The following is an 18,599-nucleotide window of genomic DNA, read 5'->3' on the forward strand; positions in this document are numbered from 1 at the left end:
TCTGAAGGCTCCTGGGAGTCTGCGCTGTGATTCCCTCTTCCACAACTTCTCAATGATGCAGTTATACTCTGTCTCAGAAAAGAAAACGTTAGTAAGGCCAATTGAGGTGCTGCAGTCAAAATACGCTTCCACATTAGAATATAGTCCTGAACAAATATTAAAATTCATTCATTTTTGCATGCTGTCTTTGTCAAAAACATTATTTTGGGCATTATCGAACATGGTACTTTGATACAAGAACACCAAATGCTAAAATTTCCCCGGCCCCTCAATGATGCGGCTGGCCTCCACACGGGCCAGGACTTTTACAGCACTGGCCCCGGCCTGGTGGAACACCCTTCCTCCAACTGTCCGGGACCTCGGTGAATTCCGCAGGGCCTGTAAGACTGTGTTGTTCCACCGGGCCTTCGTAGTGTCCAGCCACTGATATGGTGCCCCCTCGCTGCTCTTTGCCTTAGCGCTGTTACATCAGGGTCCCCTCATATTGAGGGGCCCGCCGTCCCCCTTCTTGGGGTAGGTTTTAATTGGGGTTTTCTGGACGCCTCTTGTTTATTTATTTAACTTTTATCCGCTGTTTTATGTGAGCTTTTAGGTTGTTTTATTGATGATTAATGGGATGGAGCTTATGTATTTGTGTTTTGTGTATGACCTGCTCCTGCTTGATGTTTTTGAATTGTGTTGTTCACCGCCCGGAGCCCTTCGGGGATCGGGCGGTATAGAAATTGAAGAAATAAATAAATAAAAATAAATAAATAAATAAAATAAAATGTATTTTTTAAACTTTAAAATAGATGGGGGAGCATGGCTAAGTAGGCGCCAGGACCCAGGCGGAGCATTTTACAGCAAAGAAGATCTGGCATGTTGAGATCTGCAGCCAAGGAATATACAACCCTACTAACATGTTTTTTCTGAGATGAATTATAGCGGTTTACCCAGGGAGGGAGGGCTCTGATCTCTCTGTCCTGGGGAAATACCACTATGCAAACCTGCCTGAAGAAACTTGGTGAGGAGAGCATCAGAATGTCTGGTTATGAGCCCCCCCCCCCTTTCATTTCTCCATTGCATTCCAACAGCTTATGTTTTAGTGCAAACCCCTAGGATCCAATGGAGAGATTTCCCTTGTGAGTGTGGATCAGAAGTCTCACTTTCTGACTCCCATTTCCTACTCAACCCCCTGGGATGCAATGGGGAAATTTCATGTCGGGGAAGGGAGGAAGAGTCAGATGTGGCATTCTGACCTCCCCCAACTTATCAGTTTTGTTACATTATATCTGTAAGGAATTCCATAGAAGCAGAAATAAAAGGCTCTTTGGTGTAAAAGACCGTTTATTCAGACATCTTAGAAAGCTCAAGTACACGCAGTGGCAGGAATAAGATCTCCCGCCAGAAACACAGGTCGGTAACCCTGTCCATCCCATCCCCCCTCCCCGATTCCCATGGGAACGGAGGTCCCATCCCTCGCAGAGATAAGGTCTCCTCGCCGAGAAGCTGGGCCCACGCCTGGCTGTGGAATGTAGTCAGCCAGGCTGCTGCCCTCTCATCAACACCATTGAATCCTTTACACTCTGCCTCCCTTAAAGGAAGACCCTCCCCAGGTTTGTGCGGAAAGGCGCTGCAGTGCTAGGCCAAGGGCGGGCCGCCAATATTTTCTCGGAATAAACCCATTGATTGGTACCCAGAGAATAATTCCCACCCAAGAGATTAAATATTGTAAGCTGCTATAATAAGTTTTAGAGTCCAGGATGGCGCCAATTTCAGTAATGCTTTGGCCACCAATAATAGTCGGTGGGGCTCTCCGGCTTGCCAGGCAGAATGGAAACGGAGCCTTTTGAGTAAACTGGAATGGAAGACAGGATGAATGTTACTAAGAGAGTTAGGTAAATCCAGCACCCGGCAGTGACATCATTAATCACTTAGTAATCTGGAAAAGGTCCCACTAATCTTTGCCCAGTTTAGAAAAAATTTATGCCTCTGAGATTTTTGGTAGACAACACACCTGGTGGCTCTACCACGAGGGAAACTGAAGGCAAGCTTATCCGGCTGCAGCTTTTGGGAGTCTTTAGCCTGTTGTAAGGCAGTCTGGACCCATTTCCACCGCCAGATGAAATCCATTGTTGAAACCTCAGATCCAATGCTTCCGCAGGTAGTTGCGCAACGGTGGGAAGGAGCCACCAGACACAATTTCAAGGGGGTTTTTCGTACTGCTATGAACCGCATTGTTATAGCCGCATTCGCAAACGGAATGAGCTCGCACTCCAATTATTCTGGTGGTAGTTGGTGTAACAACGCAATGATGCTCTGAACGGTTCGCTTCTCTCCACTCACCACACTTTGAACGTGGTAGGGCGGCAATCACCGGGCGCCCTAACAACTCCTAGAAAAGCTTTCCAGAACTTTGAAATGAACTGGGGCCGCTGGGTCGAGACCACCTTAACGGGGGGCGGAGGTAGACGGTAAACATGCTGAATGAACAGACGAAGCTAACTTAGGAGCCGTGGAGGGGATGGAAGCACATGGGAATAAAATGGCTTGTCGAAAATGGGTCCACCACCACCCACAAGACCGTTGCCAAGGACTTTCTGGCAAAATCTGTAATAAAATCCATGAGATGACTTCCCAGGGGCGGGAGGCCACCGAGAGGTTTCAACAGACCATGGGGCTTTCCCGGACGGCTCCGGCTTCTGCACAAACAGAGCAACCTTTAATATACGCCTCACGTCCTTACATCGCCACCAGAATTCCACGCGGCCAATGCAGAGTTTTTAGAAAGCCAAAATGTCCAGCCGAAAGGGCATCATGGCAGGCCTCGAGAACCCGCCTGCTTGGCGGAGGGAGTGGCGCACGCATCAACAATCCCCCCCGCCACACGCCATTCTCCCTCCAAACGCACTGGGAGTCGCCCTCGCCGAGGCGCCTCGGCCGCCTCGGGCCCTCAAGTCTCTCTGGGGAGGAAAGGAGAGACCTCAGACTGGGAATGGGCGGAGAAGGAGGAGTGATGTCTGAGATCGGGTGACAGCCAGCCCCTAATTGGGAGGGGAGAGAACAGTGCTGAATGTCTCGTGTTGGCTCCACCCTCGGGTAGGGCGAGCCGCATCAGCCAGTTTTCTATTGGTTTTTTCCGGGAAAAAATGGACCGCGGAAAGAGAAACGAGAAAGAAATCGCCCAACGGTTGTTTCATGGACATCTTGAGAGGGCTGCCAAGTTCTGTGATCCCACCAAACTTGAAGGGGTGTTTAGCCCCTCCAGCCAGTGGCCAAGGGAGTGCTACTTTTAATGGCCGCAGTCTCTTTATCCCCCCCCACAGTCCAGCTGAGTTCAGTGCCAATCGAGAATTTCCTTTTGATAAATAAGCACACGGAACCAGCCTATCATCTTTATTTCTGCAACAGGGTTGCCCTGCTTTGTCCGAGGCATCCACGGAACTACAAACGTAGGATCTGGGTCAGGGTGCTTTAGATAGGTTCGTGGTGTGCTAAGACTTTGGGTGCTGAAAGGCTGTCTGACATTCTTCAGACCATGGTAAAGGCCCCGGCTTATGACAGTGGATCTTTACCCTAGTGCGTAAGAGGTCTGCAGAGGAGAGTCAGTTCAGCTAATTGGGGGGTATAAAGTCGCATAGAAATTAGGCAAAACCTAGAAAAGATTGGAGTTCTTTCGTTGGTGGTGGGGGCCGCCATTGAGGACCGTGATCAATCTTAGTAAGCAGGATCCATTTTAGGCCCTCGGCTTAGATTCGTAACCCAAATAGTCAATAGAAGTTTGGTGGAAACAGCACTTGGAAAGTTTGGCAAAGAGGGAGTTGTTGAGCAAGCCGCTTCAATACTTCCCAACCAATGCTTCTTATGCCTCCATGGTTTGTGAATAAATTAAAAACGCCATCTAAGTACACCACTACTCCTTGTACAATAAATCATGGAGAACTTCATTGATATGGGCCATAAAGCTCCAAACTTTATAATTTAACCCAATGGCATTATTGGCATTCAAAACTGTCCAAACTTTGTGTTAATGCAGTCATGTTCATAGCCTTCAGCAATTCTGACCCTGTAGTAAGCTTCTCCCTCAAGTCCAACTTAGTAAAGATGCTGCCCCTTTGCCCACGCGCCTAAAAGGCCTTTGATCAAAGGCAAAGGGTATTTATTGGACAGGAGACTGCATTGAGACTCGGTAATCTGTGCAGAGCCAGAAAGACCCATCTTTCTTTTGGCAAACAATTCAGGAGCAGCATGTGTGTTTGGTAGCCTCACTGCATGAACCCTCACGAGCTTAGGTTCTTGTCTAAGAAGGCACGGTTCCTTCTCTCATTGACTCATACGGTAGATTCTACCTGGGCAGTTGCTCTGGCTGGGTATTTTCACGATTTTGCAGTCAGTGTCTCTGGGTGGCAACTGATCGATTCTTTACCCTGGAAATACTCTTGGCTAGATCTTGGTACCGGTGGGATGCCGGGTGAATCGGGACAATCGCTGATGAAGCCAGGGGTGTGTGTGTCAGGAGAAGTCGAAGCCTCCCCACCATGTGTTCCCGCAGGAGGGTCAGTGAATTCCAAGATCCTTTCTTTCCAAAGAATTTGGTTCATGTAACAACAACCATGGCATGCCCAAAACTATGGAGGTTTGGCCACTGGCGCCAGAATAAACTAATTTTCTCCCAATGGTCGGCGAGCTGAGGAGAACCGCTGCTTTTGAACTGGGCCGGTCCTTCGCCCCGAGGACTGCCGCCCATTTGGGTGCGAGGAAAGGTATGGGCTTAGCCAGGGGATTCTGGTCTAGACCTATTCACCTGGGGCCGAGATTAAACAATGGAGCAGCCAGAATCCGCTGGGCGGGCTGAGGCTATAATAATGAAAGTATGCTTAGCGGGTTGGCCAGAAACTTTGGATTAGAATAATGGGAGCCTGCCTTCACCTCACCGCTGGCCTGAGTCGAACCCATGTCCATTGGGGTTGAAGAAAGGCAAATGCTTCTCCGGTCAGCTTCTTCGATGACTGCTTTAGACGACGTCTGGGGCGGCCCTGATTTGGTGGCTTGGTAGATGGGCAAGGCCGGAGTGGTTGGCTTCTGTTTCTTCGGCATATGGCTAGATGACCGGACCTCCCGCAGAGTAAAGACAATCCCAGTCGGCGACGGGCCGGAGGTGGTCTCGGTAGGGGCTGGGCTTGGCTTGGTGGACGAGTGGCCGGGCTTGGCGTGGGCGGCCTCCGCACGAGCGCATCTGCCATATCGCCACTTGGGATCCCAACAATGCAATCCAATCAGCAATAGTGCGGGGACCAATTGAAAACACCGCTTCACGCAGCTTGTCACGACAGCATCCGGGAGTAGAAGTATTCGGTGATTTCATGCCAGGCCACTCAGGAGGGAGTCGAGCAGCCGCCGCGACGGTTCACGGGCAAACGGTAAACGAAAGGTTGCCTTGCTGAATAGTTTTGATGGTGCTGATAGCTTCCATTTTCCGCACCTGATCTTGGAAGCCGCAGCCCCTCAAGGCTTGGAGGAATGGCGGGTACCGCGGCGAGAATCTTCTTCATCTTGCAGGTTCAAAAGAGTCACAAACCAGTCGGCTGTTGTCCCATCCAGGACTGGAGCCGATGTCTCGTGATTTTTTCAAGGCCAGACCGTATAAATCATCATAGTCCTCCATGTGGGCACGAGTTGCAAGATGAAGTAGGAAGTTTGGAAGCGGTCCCATCGAAACGGGCAGGTATTGAGGTCTGTAGTAAACCCTCTCCATCGCCTCTTTGGCTACTCGCAGAGGGGCGCGTTGCGCAGGCTGAGCGGCTGAGGTGCCGCGCCGGGGGCCGGAATCGTGGAGGTATCAACGCCGGTGCCGCTGGTGTTCCCGTGGGGAGCTGGTCCTGGAAGGTGGCTGGACTCCAGCAGCTGCCGCCTCCTCTGGCTTCGCTGTACCCGCGGATACGACTCCAACTTGGGCTGTCCTGGTCTGCTGCTTCAGTTCCTCTCCGCTGCAGCCAGCCTCCTTGCGAAATAATGCATCCTGGTGCGCGATGCAAAGCTGCTTTCTCCCGCTCCAATTTAGCTAGTTCGGGTCTCCGCTGAACAGCTGCAGCAGTTCTACTTCGAAATGCGAAGGCCTGAACACTTTCGTTGACGCTTGTAAGTTCAGTTTGGAGTGTTCCAGGACTTTATCATAATTTATGATCTTATGATATTGCCGCTGGAGCTACTTCTTTGGCACGGGTCCAATTCGAAGTTGGACTTTGCGCCGCTGCTCCCCGGTCTCTCTGCAGGTTTTCACGCCTTGCTGCAGCGCTGTTCCCGCCTTCCCCATAGCTGGCGCTCACGGGCCCATGCTTCTGGGCATCTCGCAGTCGCCCACTTCCTCATCCCAGCTCTCTTCGGCGGGAGAGGGAACAGATCCGCCAGGCCCGACTCCTCGCCGCCTGGAAGCTGGTGGCATCGCCCACCGCGGCTCCATCGGGCATCTCTGCAGCCAGCTGGTCCGATCAGGGGGTCTGATCGAAGCACGCAATGGATAATTCTCCCAATCCCTGCATAGTCCCAGCGAGTGTGTCACCGGTGGCTCGGATCGGGCCCTGTGCGCTGTGCCAATGGAGGGTTCTTTGGGGAGCATCACCAAAATCACGAGTCCAGGAATCGCTCAATATGGACTCCTGGGTTGCCGCATGAAAGGTGGTCAGGCCCGGCTCCTCCGGGTGACAGAGTTGCATCTGAGGCTCTGTAATCCACACGAGAAGCAGGTAGATATCCTGGATCCACAGGCCGGGATCCATAGACAAGTTTCCCAAAGCGACTCTTGGCGTCCCCTATGGTCGAGTCTTACAGCGTCCCTCTCGCTCCAACGGGAGTAAAGGAAGACTCGCGTGCTGACATTTGAGGGGATCGGAAAGGAAGTCACCAGCGGTGACCCTTTCTCCCGCCGGTTCCTCCAGATCCAGAAGGGAAAGGACTGGCGGAAGACCCTCTTTGGGGAGCTACCGCACCTTCCCCAGAAACATCCAACCTCTCCATGCCGAGGCACCAGAGGTCCACTGCACTAGGAATATAGATGAATTAGTTAGATTCTCAAGCCACAATGTAAGGAATTCCATAGAAGCAGAATAATGTGGCTCTTTTGGTGTAAAAGACCGTTTATTCAGACATCTTAAGAAAGCTCAAGTACACGCAGAAATTGGCAGGAATAAGAGATCTCACGGCCAGAAACACAGGTTATAACTCTGTCCATCCCATCCCCCCTCCCGCATTCTCATGGTAACGGAGGTCTCATCTCCCCAGAGATAAGGTCTCCACCGTGGAGAATGGCTGGCCCATCGCCGGCTGTGGGGAGATGTGAGTCAAAGGCCAGGCGGCTGCCCCTCTCATCAACACCATTGAATCCTTTACAATATCACGTAGTAGTGGAATGATCTTGCTGATCTTCAAGAGGTGCTCCGGCTAGTCCTCCGAGTTGTCTGTGCAACCAGCAATTTCCCTGACTCTCTGACCAATGATGTGCTGCGCTTCCAGCTCACTCAACCCTTAGCCGAGGTTCACTCCGACTCTTTGGTACACTGCCACCACATGGGTTGTTTTCGGAAGTACTCGCCAAGGGGACCAGCGCTTCCAGCTTTCCACCCTGTGCTGCAGTTCTAAGGCTCGGCCTGATGTCTTTGTCTCCAGATACCCAGCAGCTCATCCTGTGGGGAGTTTACCACACTTGCGCATTGCCGGGGACTTAGTAGTTTAGGCACTCTCTCTACTTCCCTTGTCCTGGCACCCATTTTAAATATCAGGTTTCAGTGGTAGAGGTTTATGTGGTATGGAGAACAACTACTAGCGTCAGTTTTTTCTTTTGCTATCAAGTTGCAGCTGACCATGGGGAACCCTGTAGAGCAGGGGTCCCCAAACTTTTTAAACCGGGGGCCAGTTCACTGTCCCTCAGACTGTTGGAGGGCCGGACTAAAAAAACTATGAACAAATTCCTATGCACAAATGATTTTAAAATATTTGATTTCACCTTTCAGCCTTTCTGTCATGGTCTATTTTTAGAACAGTGACCAAAGTATGTCAAGTACAGGGTGGGCTCCAAATATTGTTGGGGAGGCTGTGGAATACCTTCCCCTGTAAAAAAAAAAAAAGCAGAACTTTCCCAATGAAGCATTCAATCTAACCCAGGATCAGGTATCTTCCTGGGTTCTTTCCTCCCTAGCAGCCAGCGAGCGATTCACCAGCCTGGCTGATGCCAACGGGAGTGGGGCAGAACAGAAAGCCTGAGAGCAACACATGGAGTAGCGAGAGGGAAGGGCGGAGCAGGCGTTGCCACATGTAAGGTTTCCAACTCTGGGTCAGAAAATTCATGGAGATTTGGGGATGCAATCTGAGAAAGGCAGGGTTTGGGGTGGGGAGCCCACCGCCCAAAGTAGTCATTTTCTCTAGGAATTGATCTCTGTCACCTGGAGGTCAGCTGTAATTCTGGGACATCTCCAGGCCTCCCCTAGAGGTTGGCTACTCTTACATAGAGGTAGGATCCACAAATGTGTCTTCTGCCTGTGATCAGCAATGTTTAGAAAGCAGCAACTCCAGTCACAGAAAAAGAGCAGACCTGTGGGTATTGCCTTGTTGCATAGGCTGGTTGGGGAGAAAGGAGCCCAGGAGCCCAAGGGAGCCGATCTGGCAGACCCTGAAGGCCGCGGGTATATCCAGAGCTCTGTTTTCCCTCCAGCAGACCCAACAGTCAAAGCCGCCTACCAGCCCGTCCCACAGGGTGGGGGGTGGGGATCACCCTGTTTGCTTTCAGCTGGCCTTGTTGGCAGGGGCAGAGGTGGGTAGCCCCATTCTCGGGTTGTGGGTGGCCTGAAGGCAGACAAGCGACTGCAAGCACAACAACCCAGTGGGAAATCCTCCTGCACCGCCAGACCCACGCCCCACATCAACTGCCGTTGGGGCTGGTTCCTCCTCCCCCTCGAGCCCCCACTGCACATGAATGGAGCCATTGCCGCCATGCCTGGCGGGCCAGATAAATGCCTTCAGGGGGCCACATTTGGCCCCCGGGCCGTAGTTTGGGGACCCCTGCTGTAGAGTTTTCAAGGCAAGAGATGCTTGGAGGTGGTTTGCCATTGTCTGAGTCACCAGAGTTAGGAGCAGCTGTGGCGTAGGAGGTTAAGAGCTTGTGTATCTAATCTGGAGGAACCAGGTTTGATCCCCAGCTCTGCCGCCTGAGCTGTGGAGGCTTATCTGGGGAATTCAGATTAGCCTGTACACTCCCACACATGCCAGCTGGGTGACCTTGGGCTAGTCACAGCTTTTCGGAGCTCTCTCAGCCCCACCTACCTCACAGGGCGTTTGTTGTGAGGGGGGCAGGGCAAGGAGATTGTCAGCCCCTTTGAGTCTCCTGCAGGAGAGAAAGGGGGGGATATAAATCCAAACTCCTCCTCCTCCTCCTCCTCCTCCTCCTCCTTCTTCTTCTTCTTCTTCATGACTGGTATTCCTTGGAGGTCTCCCATCAAAATACATGGGCCGATCCTGCTCAGCTTCTGAGATCTGACAAGATCCAGGCGAATATCTGTAGTAGTGAAGGAGGTATTAAAAGGAAAAAGTCCGCACATGTACTATGCACAGTGACTGAAGAAAATATACAAAAGACAGGTGTAAATATGCAATTTTCCTGCCCCGCACTCTCTATATTCTAGCCGATCTTATTCTATAGCAGGCTCCTTAACTTAAAAGTTGCAGTCTTCGAAAAGCTTCCCACTACGTTGGCATCTTGGTCTAGGAGCCAGTCCTTCGTCTGCTCCACGTGACGAAAGCACCCATAAAGATGGAACTAAAGTGTGAACATTCCTCTCTCCAGATGTAGCCAGCCAAAATGGGCCTGCCAAAATAGATTGTTTTATCTCCTGTATTTCTCACCCCTCGTGTGTTAAAGAAACTTTCCCTGAAACTTCCAGGAATATACAGTCTAGCCCAGGGGTCTGCAACCTGTGGCTCTCCAGATGGTCATGGACTACAAATCCCATCAGCCCAATTGGCCATGCAGGTTGCAGACCCCTAGCCCCTCACACCGCCTAGTATTGTGGTGGCGAACCTATGGCACTCCAGATGTTATGGACTACAAATCCCATCAGCCCCTGCCAGCATGGCCAATTGGATTTGTAGTCCAATTGGATTTGTAGTCCATAACATCTGGAGTGCCATAGGTTCGCCACCACTGGATCTTTGTCCTATCTAGCAAGGTTTGAGCTGACCACTCCACTGTCTCTGCCCGGGCTGAATCTTTGGTAGGATGTTTTGGAGGTCACTCGTTCATGGGGTAACAATAAGTCACGAGTGACTTGACAGCAATAGTCCCTCTAAACGTTCTGTAGTGCCGCATGGAACTTCAACAATGCTGGGGGCGATTCTGCACATGAGTAAAATAGGTTCGACCCAGTTCCCTGAGAAGGGTACTGACCTAGGTCGAAGCCATTGTTGTTCCCCACTGCAACCAGCTTGATCCCAGCTCGGAGGGCGGAATCATCCTGTGCCTCTTCACCGCTCCGTTCCGATTGGCTGCTGTTCTACGGCCATGTTCCATCTATCCCCACACATGTTATAAAAAAAACTGCCACAGGAATGGAGGGACGAAGGTGGCGTATTTTGATTGGCCAGCTGTACGCATGCCCGAAACGCTCAGCTGTGATTGGCTGAATGGGGGACTCCTGGCATCAGAGATTCCGCACTTTACTGGAATCGAGCTGAGTTTGAGCGTGGTTCCCTGAAAAAGTAGTAGTCCCCAACTGGAGTCGGAAATTTGACTGTTACCTGGGGCGAAGCTGGTACAAAACCACGTCGATCCCAGTGGTTGTGCGGAGCACTTAGGTCAAACTCAGCTTGAACTTAGGTCGATAACGCAAGTGCGGAATCGACCTGGGAGAGCTCCCACTGGTGGACAGCCCCTTATCTGCATGGCATCAGTACGGTGGCTGCGTGACTGCGCATGCATGCACCCTACAGGGAAGGTTGCTCGGCAGTGCTTAACACACATACTTGTGCATGCACACACAGGGGAAAGACTTGAAAGCAATTGACTCCCTTTTTTCTGAGACAGAGTATAACTGCATCATTGAGAAGCTGTGGGGGAGGTCTTTAAGGTCTTTTTCTCAACACTGTATGTTTATTTAGCAACATTTTTGCTGTGAAAGAAGAGGCATGTAATCTCTGCACATGTTCACATTTGGAGAATTGCAAAACGAAGCATCTGTAATAATTTCTTCTAGAAAGAAAAATGGCCCAAAATGATCCTACAGAAACCTCTGAAAGAGCATGGCATTGTGAATGAATTCAGTTGTCCCAAAATTAAAACATTGTATGAATAGACGGCCTCCTGCTACATAATTAAAAACGAATCCTCATTTCACGATGAATAATCTTTGGACTATAATGTAACAACAACAACAACAACAACTAGCCTTTATTAGCATACAAAACAGGACAGAATTTCAAAGTAAAACAAGATTAAAAAACACAGTTAAAATGACTAATTTCCAGTATAAAATTTGCAACAGTCTCACAAAAGAGCACATCAGAGCTGTTCAGGAGGTTGGGTATCTTGTAACACTCTTGCCACTGAGAACATTGCAGGAAAATGGAATTCATGTATTTCATGCATATCTTATCATATTTAGGGCATACAAACAGAGAGTGTTTCAACTGTAACCAGATCACAAGAACCAACCCTTTTAGAACGTTCTGTATTCTTACATCTTCCCTCCAGAAGAGCTGATGGCAATACATTACATCTTTGGACTGTAATGTAAAGTAGAAAATTATCTTTAGACAGATTGTTCCTCAAAAAGCATTTTAGTTTTTTTTAAATTTCAATTTAAAATTTAAAAATCTGTTTTAAATTTTTTAAAAATTACTTTTTATCTACCCTGCTTTTTTACCCATTTGATCTCACAAGCATACATCCCTCCCTCAACTTCACTTCTTACATTCTGAACCAAAGCATATTGGCTTTACTGAAAAGCTTACTCTGCAGGTTCATTGTGAAACACAAACCTTTGGCATAATTTCTCATTTTCCCTTTAGTAAAATTCTTCACAAGTTGTGGGTAGCAATAAAACTTCTTTGAATTGAATGGAGCTAGCATATCACTTTAAACTTTTTACTGCTCTAATACAGGGGTAGGGAACCTGCGGCTCTCCAGATGTTCAGGAACTACAATTCTCACCAGCCCCTACCAGCATGGCCAATTGGCCATGCTGGTAGGGGCTGATGGGAATTGTAGTTCCTGAACATCTGGAGAGCCGCAGGTTCCCTACCCCTGCTCTAATAGTTTTCTCCTTCACTCTCCTACCGTGATCAAAGAATATTATTCTGGCAAAGGGAAAATAACAGCATTTTGCCCTATGACTTTTTATGTGAGATCCCCCCCCGCCCAATTCTGCTTCCATGAAACATATGGAAGGTTCGCCATCACTGGACTAGGCAAATGAAATGGACCTTTGGACAGCCACCTCTGCATCCAAAGAAAGGACCAAATGTTGCAGCATCCTCAAGGTGCAAACTTGCTGGCCTTGGTGTGTCGTCTGCTGCTGCTTCAAAAATTCCCCCCCAAATTCCCCTTTAATTTCTTATGCCAACCCGCAATATATCAGAACCGGGATGGGGGGGAATCGCAATGGGGAAGGCATAACTCTTCTGACCCGAATGGATCAAGGGCCTGGTTCAGCTATCCAACCAGGCGTCCACGTGTTTTTAGAGAGGCCAGGCCCCAACTCAGATTCATTTGTTATGCACCACTACAAAGAATCACAGATAATCATGTGACGCTGCTTTCATTCCGAACGATCTGTAATTCTATATTTTCAGAGAGGACGCATTTCTGGAACACCTGCAGGTTTCCATAGGAGTCTAAACGCAATATGCCACACATTTTTACACCATGGTCGCTTGGACGACAGTGAAAAATAAGTTGCAATTGTTTGTCATGCTGATTGCTCAGAGAAAGAGAAATAGTAAAACAAGTTCATATCCCCAGGCATCCTGCACATCTGAGTTATTACTAGCGTACATTCTTTAGCTGACAGTGACTGCGGTAAGCTCAGTGTAATGACTTTTGACTAACTTTCTTAATCCTTCACCTTATGCACGGAGCAGTCAATCTTTGTGTTGTCAGCTGAAATATCTTTGCTTCAGTTGCAATCATAAAAGGTCCCGAAGGTCCCCCCAAATCTATCTATCTTCAAATAGACATGCTTACAGCAAAAATCTCCTGAAGGGCTATTATGTATGTTAATAAATCCAAAAAGACATTCTTCCCACACTTGCTATATCTTTGAGGAGAAAAAAATGCCATTTACCCTTCCATTTGTGGGGCCGTTGATCTCAAGAATGGTCTGCTCTTTCTTCAAACATGTTTGCCTTCAGTGGCGTAGGAGGTTAAGAGCAGCAGTGGCGTAGGAGGTTAAGAGCTCGTATATCTAATCTGGAGGAACCGGGTTTGATTCCCAGCTCTGCCGCCTGAGCTGTGGAGGCTTATCTGGGGAATTCAGATTAGCCTGTGCACTCCCACACACGCCAGCTGGGTGACCTGGGGCTAGTCACAGTTCTTCTGAGCTCTCTCAGCCCCACCCACCTCACAGGGTGTTTGTTGTGAGGGGGGAAGGGCAAGGAGATTGTAAGCCCCTTTGAGTCTCTTTACAGGAGAGAAAGGGGGGATATAAATCCAAAACTCTTCTTCTTCTTCTTCTTCTTCTTCTTCTTCTTCTTCTTCTTCTTCTTCTTCTTCTTCTTCTTCTTCTTCTTCTTCTTCTTCTTCTTCTTCTTCTTCTTCTTCTCAGTTCCTGCAAATGGGTTTTTATTCACCCTGCATGTTTTTGCAGGTATAACATCATGTCTTTGGGGATGAGAGTAGCACCCAGTAAAGTGCAGGATTCTGTCCCACATCTGTGGCCTGCTCCCAAATATTGCCCACTGGTCCCTCTTGCATTAATGGAGTACCATCAACATACCTTGTTTTCAGAGGCAGAGTATCGCCCTTAACTTTAACGGAAGGTGGGCCCTGTTCTCTGTTTACTAATGTCTGATATTACTGCGCTATTCAAAATGAGAAAAGCTGTGGTTTTATTTTTTTTTCTAGGAAGCATCTCTTGCTACATTGCCATAGAAGATTGCTTCTATGTAATCTGATGCCAGTTCAGTTTTCCTTTGGCATGAGTGTTGGTAACACCTGGACAGGAAAGGAGACTATTGGCAGTAACTTTGTTCTTTGAATGGACTGAAGCCTACTTCTTAGTGTAGTTTAAAAGTCCCCCTAAGAAGTGTGAAAATTCTTTGTATCGTTCTTCATTTGGGCAGGAATGCTCCCTCCATCATACTCCCAAAGTACCTCATCAGTTTCTTTGCCATTTGAAATGTAAAGGGGTCTTCTAATTGCATATTTGGTGCCTGTGGTAGTTCTATCCCCGTGGCCTTCAATTTCTTATAATTTGCCTTGGATTTTCCTAGAAAGCTAATTTTCTGTGCTGCGAGTGGGAATGAAAGCCTGAGGTTCTCTGTCACATTAAGAATGTAATCTGTGATTCGTATATGTATACATATATAACACATACATTTAATCTGAAAGCCCATTTTCCTTTTCCTTGGGAAAGATGGCAGTCACCTGGAATTTGGTAATCCTTTAATTTAAGTATACATGTCAAATGTTTGAAGAATAAGCTTTTCATGTATAATTTTTAATGAATTGAGTGGAATGCGCTTCTCTCTTCTAGAGTTGGGGATAATGGATGTGGGGAACAATATTGCGGGAACAGCTGTATAACTGGAACATGTATAATTTCTGCCAATGTGACCTTTTAAAGGTATGATTCTACTCCAGCAGTGCTCAACTTTTACGAGACTGGTGGCATTTTTGGAATTCTGACACAGTGGGTGCCTCGGCAAAATGGCTGCCTCAGGAGGCGGAGCCAGCCATAAAATGGCTGTTACGGCTGACCCCCAGTTGCATAGTGAAAGAGTCTTCTGGTGTGGTGGCAGCTGCTGCTGAAGCAATGTTTTGAAAAATCTTCAAGCCAGTCAGAAGCTATGCTGGACCAAAGCCCCACCTTGTCCTGCCCACTTAAAAAACTCCCAGTGGGTGCCAGGAGAAATGTCAATGGGTGCCATGGTGTCCACGGGTGCCATGTTAAGGATTCCAACTCTACTCAGTTACGACTGCAAATTGAGGTTGAGTTGTATGGGCATCATCTCTGGGCTCTGTCCTGTCATATAACCATCTGGCTATCTTGTTCAGAAGTAGTCAACATATGTTTAATAGCTATGGAAAGCTAGTGTGCTTAGAGGGCATACATAGTGTCACTCTTGGCAAATATAGGTCCTTATGGCAGAAGTCACTTAAAACATTTCCAAGAGATTTCGATCTTCCCCTTTATCACAATGTTTGTCCACACTCACTCCCTCGAAATGATTCATGGCTTCTGTGAGGTGTTTTCCCCTTCTTTTTTTGGTTATTTGTTTCCCCACTCCTACATTCCTGCTGGGTGACCTTGGTCTAGACACAGTTGTTTCAGAAGGAGAGGAACGGAGGGAGTTTGTAAACCACCTTGTGTCTCCTTCACAGAGAAAAAAAGGGGTGTAAATCTAATTATTATAATTTGTAGAATTGATTCTTCAGTGTTTCCTAGCTGCGATTCTCCGTAGCTGTGTATTCGATGTGTTCAAAGATTTAATTGGCCATGCTGGCAGGGGCTGATGGGAATTGTAGTCCATAACATCTGGAGTGCCAAAGGTTCGCCACCATGGGACTAAGGCATAGAGGAAACAAATTGCCACCCACACATTTTCTTATTAATTTGGTGGAATTAATTCTAGATAACAGTTATTTCAGGTTCATGGAGGAATTTTATCTTCAAACTACTGGACTCAGTATGGGCAGTAGTTTCGCCCCTTCCGCTGCCAACTTGTAGATGGAACAATTTGAACTGACCTATATTTTAAATGTAGAAAATGATCCATTCTATGATAATTTACTTGTGTACAAACGGTATATTGATGACTTACTATTTATGTTTAAGGCACCTCTTGAATTTGGTGTATTTCTTGAATGGATTAATAGCCTTCAAAATAGCCTGTCATTTAGTGGTCAGCCGGATCTGGTTGAGATGAACTACTTAGACACCACAATATATGTAACTGCGGACCGAAAAATAGCTTTTAAGCAATTTCGAAAAATAAATGATTGTAATAAGGCACTACATTTTAGGTCCTTCCATCCAAAACATCTACGCCAGAATTTACCGTACACGGCGTTGATAAGAGCAAAACAAAATTGCACAGAGTGCAGCGAGTTCAGACGGGAGGCACAGAGGATTGTTACCAACTATTATAGTAGGGGTTATCCGGTGAGCCTCTTAGAGCATGCATGGGATAGAGTAAGTAGGGTAGATCGGGGAACGCTGTTAAGTTCCCCCCACCTCTACGGCAAGGATATGTTGGTCCTTAGAGTATACCAATCTAGCTGCGGACATAAAAAGGAGTATTTTCCGTCATTGGCATATAGTGGCTGATCTCCCTGGTTGTAGAGTACCACCACTAATTGGACTCCGAAAAACACAAAATATCAGACAAAAAAATAATTAGAGCGGACTTGCAAATGAAACAACATACATTACCCATACACCCAGGACATTCTCCATGCGGTAAATGTTCCCAATGTCGACGTTCTATGACTACAGATAGTCTGGAGATTCCAAGAGATGGAATTAAGTGGTCGTTAAAATCGTTTACTTCTTGTGAAACAACACACTGTGTTTATGTCATTCAGTGCCCCTGTCCAAAATTATACGTGGGGAAGATAGTACGCGCCCTTAAGACGTGTATCTCCGAGCACAGAAGTTGTATCCGGTTGGGTAAAGAAGATGCTCCCTTAGTTGACCATTTCCGAGAAATGAAACATTCAGACTCAGACCTCTGTTTCTATGTAGTGCAACATTTCAAGGATATAGTGCCCTTTGTAAATATAGACAAGAAAATTTTACAGGCTGAAAACAGGTTAATTTACACTTTCTGTACTAACAAGGTGGGCTTGAATAAGGCATTGGAATTTGCCTGCCACCTATGAGTCATCACAGGTGTTACTAATTACAGATCATCTGCGCAGCACCAAATAGGGATCAATTACTGGAATAGAGTGGAAAACACACCACCAAAGGCAGGATGGGAAAGACAGCTCTGAGGAGAGATTGTAAGTGTCTGACTTTAGATTTATGAATGAAATTGTTTTTTTAATGAATGAAGTTGGACATCCTTATGAATGAAGCTGTATATGTATATGTATGATGGGATATAGTTCTAGAAACAATGACTGATGTACAAACTTTCTGGATTTATTTTCAGATTACCCGTAGGAAACCTATAAAAATTAGATACATTAGCATATGTTGCTGAAGAAGGAGTCAAAAAACGCGACTTATGCGCAAAGCGTTTCCTCTGTTTGCTTAGATATGATACTTAAGTGGACTGCCAAAAACTGAATAATGATGAAATAGACCAATGTATGGAGGACGGAAAAATAGAATTTGGTTCCTATGAATTATGAGTTTGGAATTATGAAATATGGATGGATATCCTTTAGGAATTATGAATGATAAAATTTGGATTTATGTATGAAATATGAAGATATATGAAATGAAATAAGACGACAAACTGAAATAATAGTAAAGAATATTTAATTCACATCAGCTTGAGTGCAATGGTTTGTTGTATTGTTTGACGTAGTGCATGCTGCACTCAGTTTTTGTAAATCTTTTGTGGAAACACTTCAAAATAACCATGGTCATTATTTATTTTCTTCTATTTGTTCCTGTGCCTATTATTAATTGTTTAGCACGGTGCAATTAAGCAGGTGCACCTTTCCTATCATTTACTTCAGCTTTTTACCAGCTGCCGCATCTTTTCCTCTCTTAATAGTGGTGTCACCTTCCTAGTTTTAAAATTGGCACATGAGATTCCTGTTAAGAGAAACAAACTATGCTTCTGTGTTGATCATAGACCTAGTGATTAGCGAAAGGTACTTGCCTGTGACCTGGCTCCACCATATGGGTAGAAACTCAAACTCCACCCTGAAAGAAATATTGAAATTAGTATGTTCCAATCATAGTAAAAATTAGGTTCCTTGGTCTCCCTTCCATGTATCAGGCAAGTTTATAAGCTAACCATTTCCAGAGAAATTACTTTCTAATGCTGTTTTATGTAGTGAGCTTGAAATTGCCAGTTTTCTTAGAACACACTCAAATATTTGTTGTATTATCAGTGCAAAGTAGCCTGGCAGATCAGGGGGAATGAAATATGTTATATGTTTTCTGTGTATTCACTCATACCAGAATTTTTTTCTGGTAATTTTGAACAATGGTATCATTTTCTGCATACCTTGAATCTAATTTAAAACAGAGAAGAATGGTTGGGTGCTAATTAATGGCTATAATTTCATCGAATCATTATGAATGTGGAGTGTAAAACAGGCACATAGGTAAACTTTTATTTGAAAGCAGTTAAAGTTTAATGGGTCCTGCTCTGAAAAATTCCAGAGTGCAATGATATATACAAATAATTTGTATTTAGCCTGACTATAGTTGTGAAGTCTGGACGGTTCCATTCAT

General features: G+C 46.7%; 1 protein-coding gene across 2 annotated transcripts in view; it reads left to right on the plus strand.

The window, feature by feature from the left end:
- LOC125435538 (WD repeat containing planar cell polarity effector) overlaps positions 1–18,599 on the plus strand; it is a 308,331-nt gene that overhangs the window by 21,553 nt on the left and 268,179 nt on the right. Inside the window, exon 2 of one of the 2 annotated variants that reach the window (XM_048501743.1) lies at positions 17,089–17,185. The exons of the other annotated variant lie outside the window; for it this stretch is intronic. The gene's annotated coding sequence lies outside the window, so the exon portion shown is untranslated. The remainder of the gene's footprint in view (positions 1–17,088; positions 17,186–18,599) is intronic. 2 annotated transcript variants of the gene reach the window in all.

Source organism: Sphaerodactylus townsendi, linkage group LG01, assembly GCF_021028975.2.
Source record: "Sphaerodactylus townsendi isolate TG3544 linkage group LG01, MPM_Stown_v2.3, whole genome shotgun sequence".
NCBI lineage: Eukaryota > Metazoa > Chordata > Lepidosauria > Squamata > Sphaerodactylidae > Sphaerodactylus > Sphaerodactylus townsendi.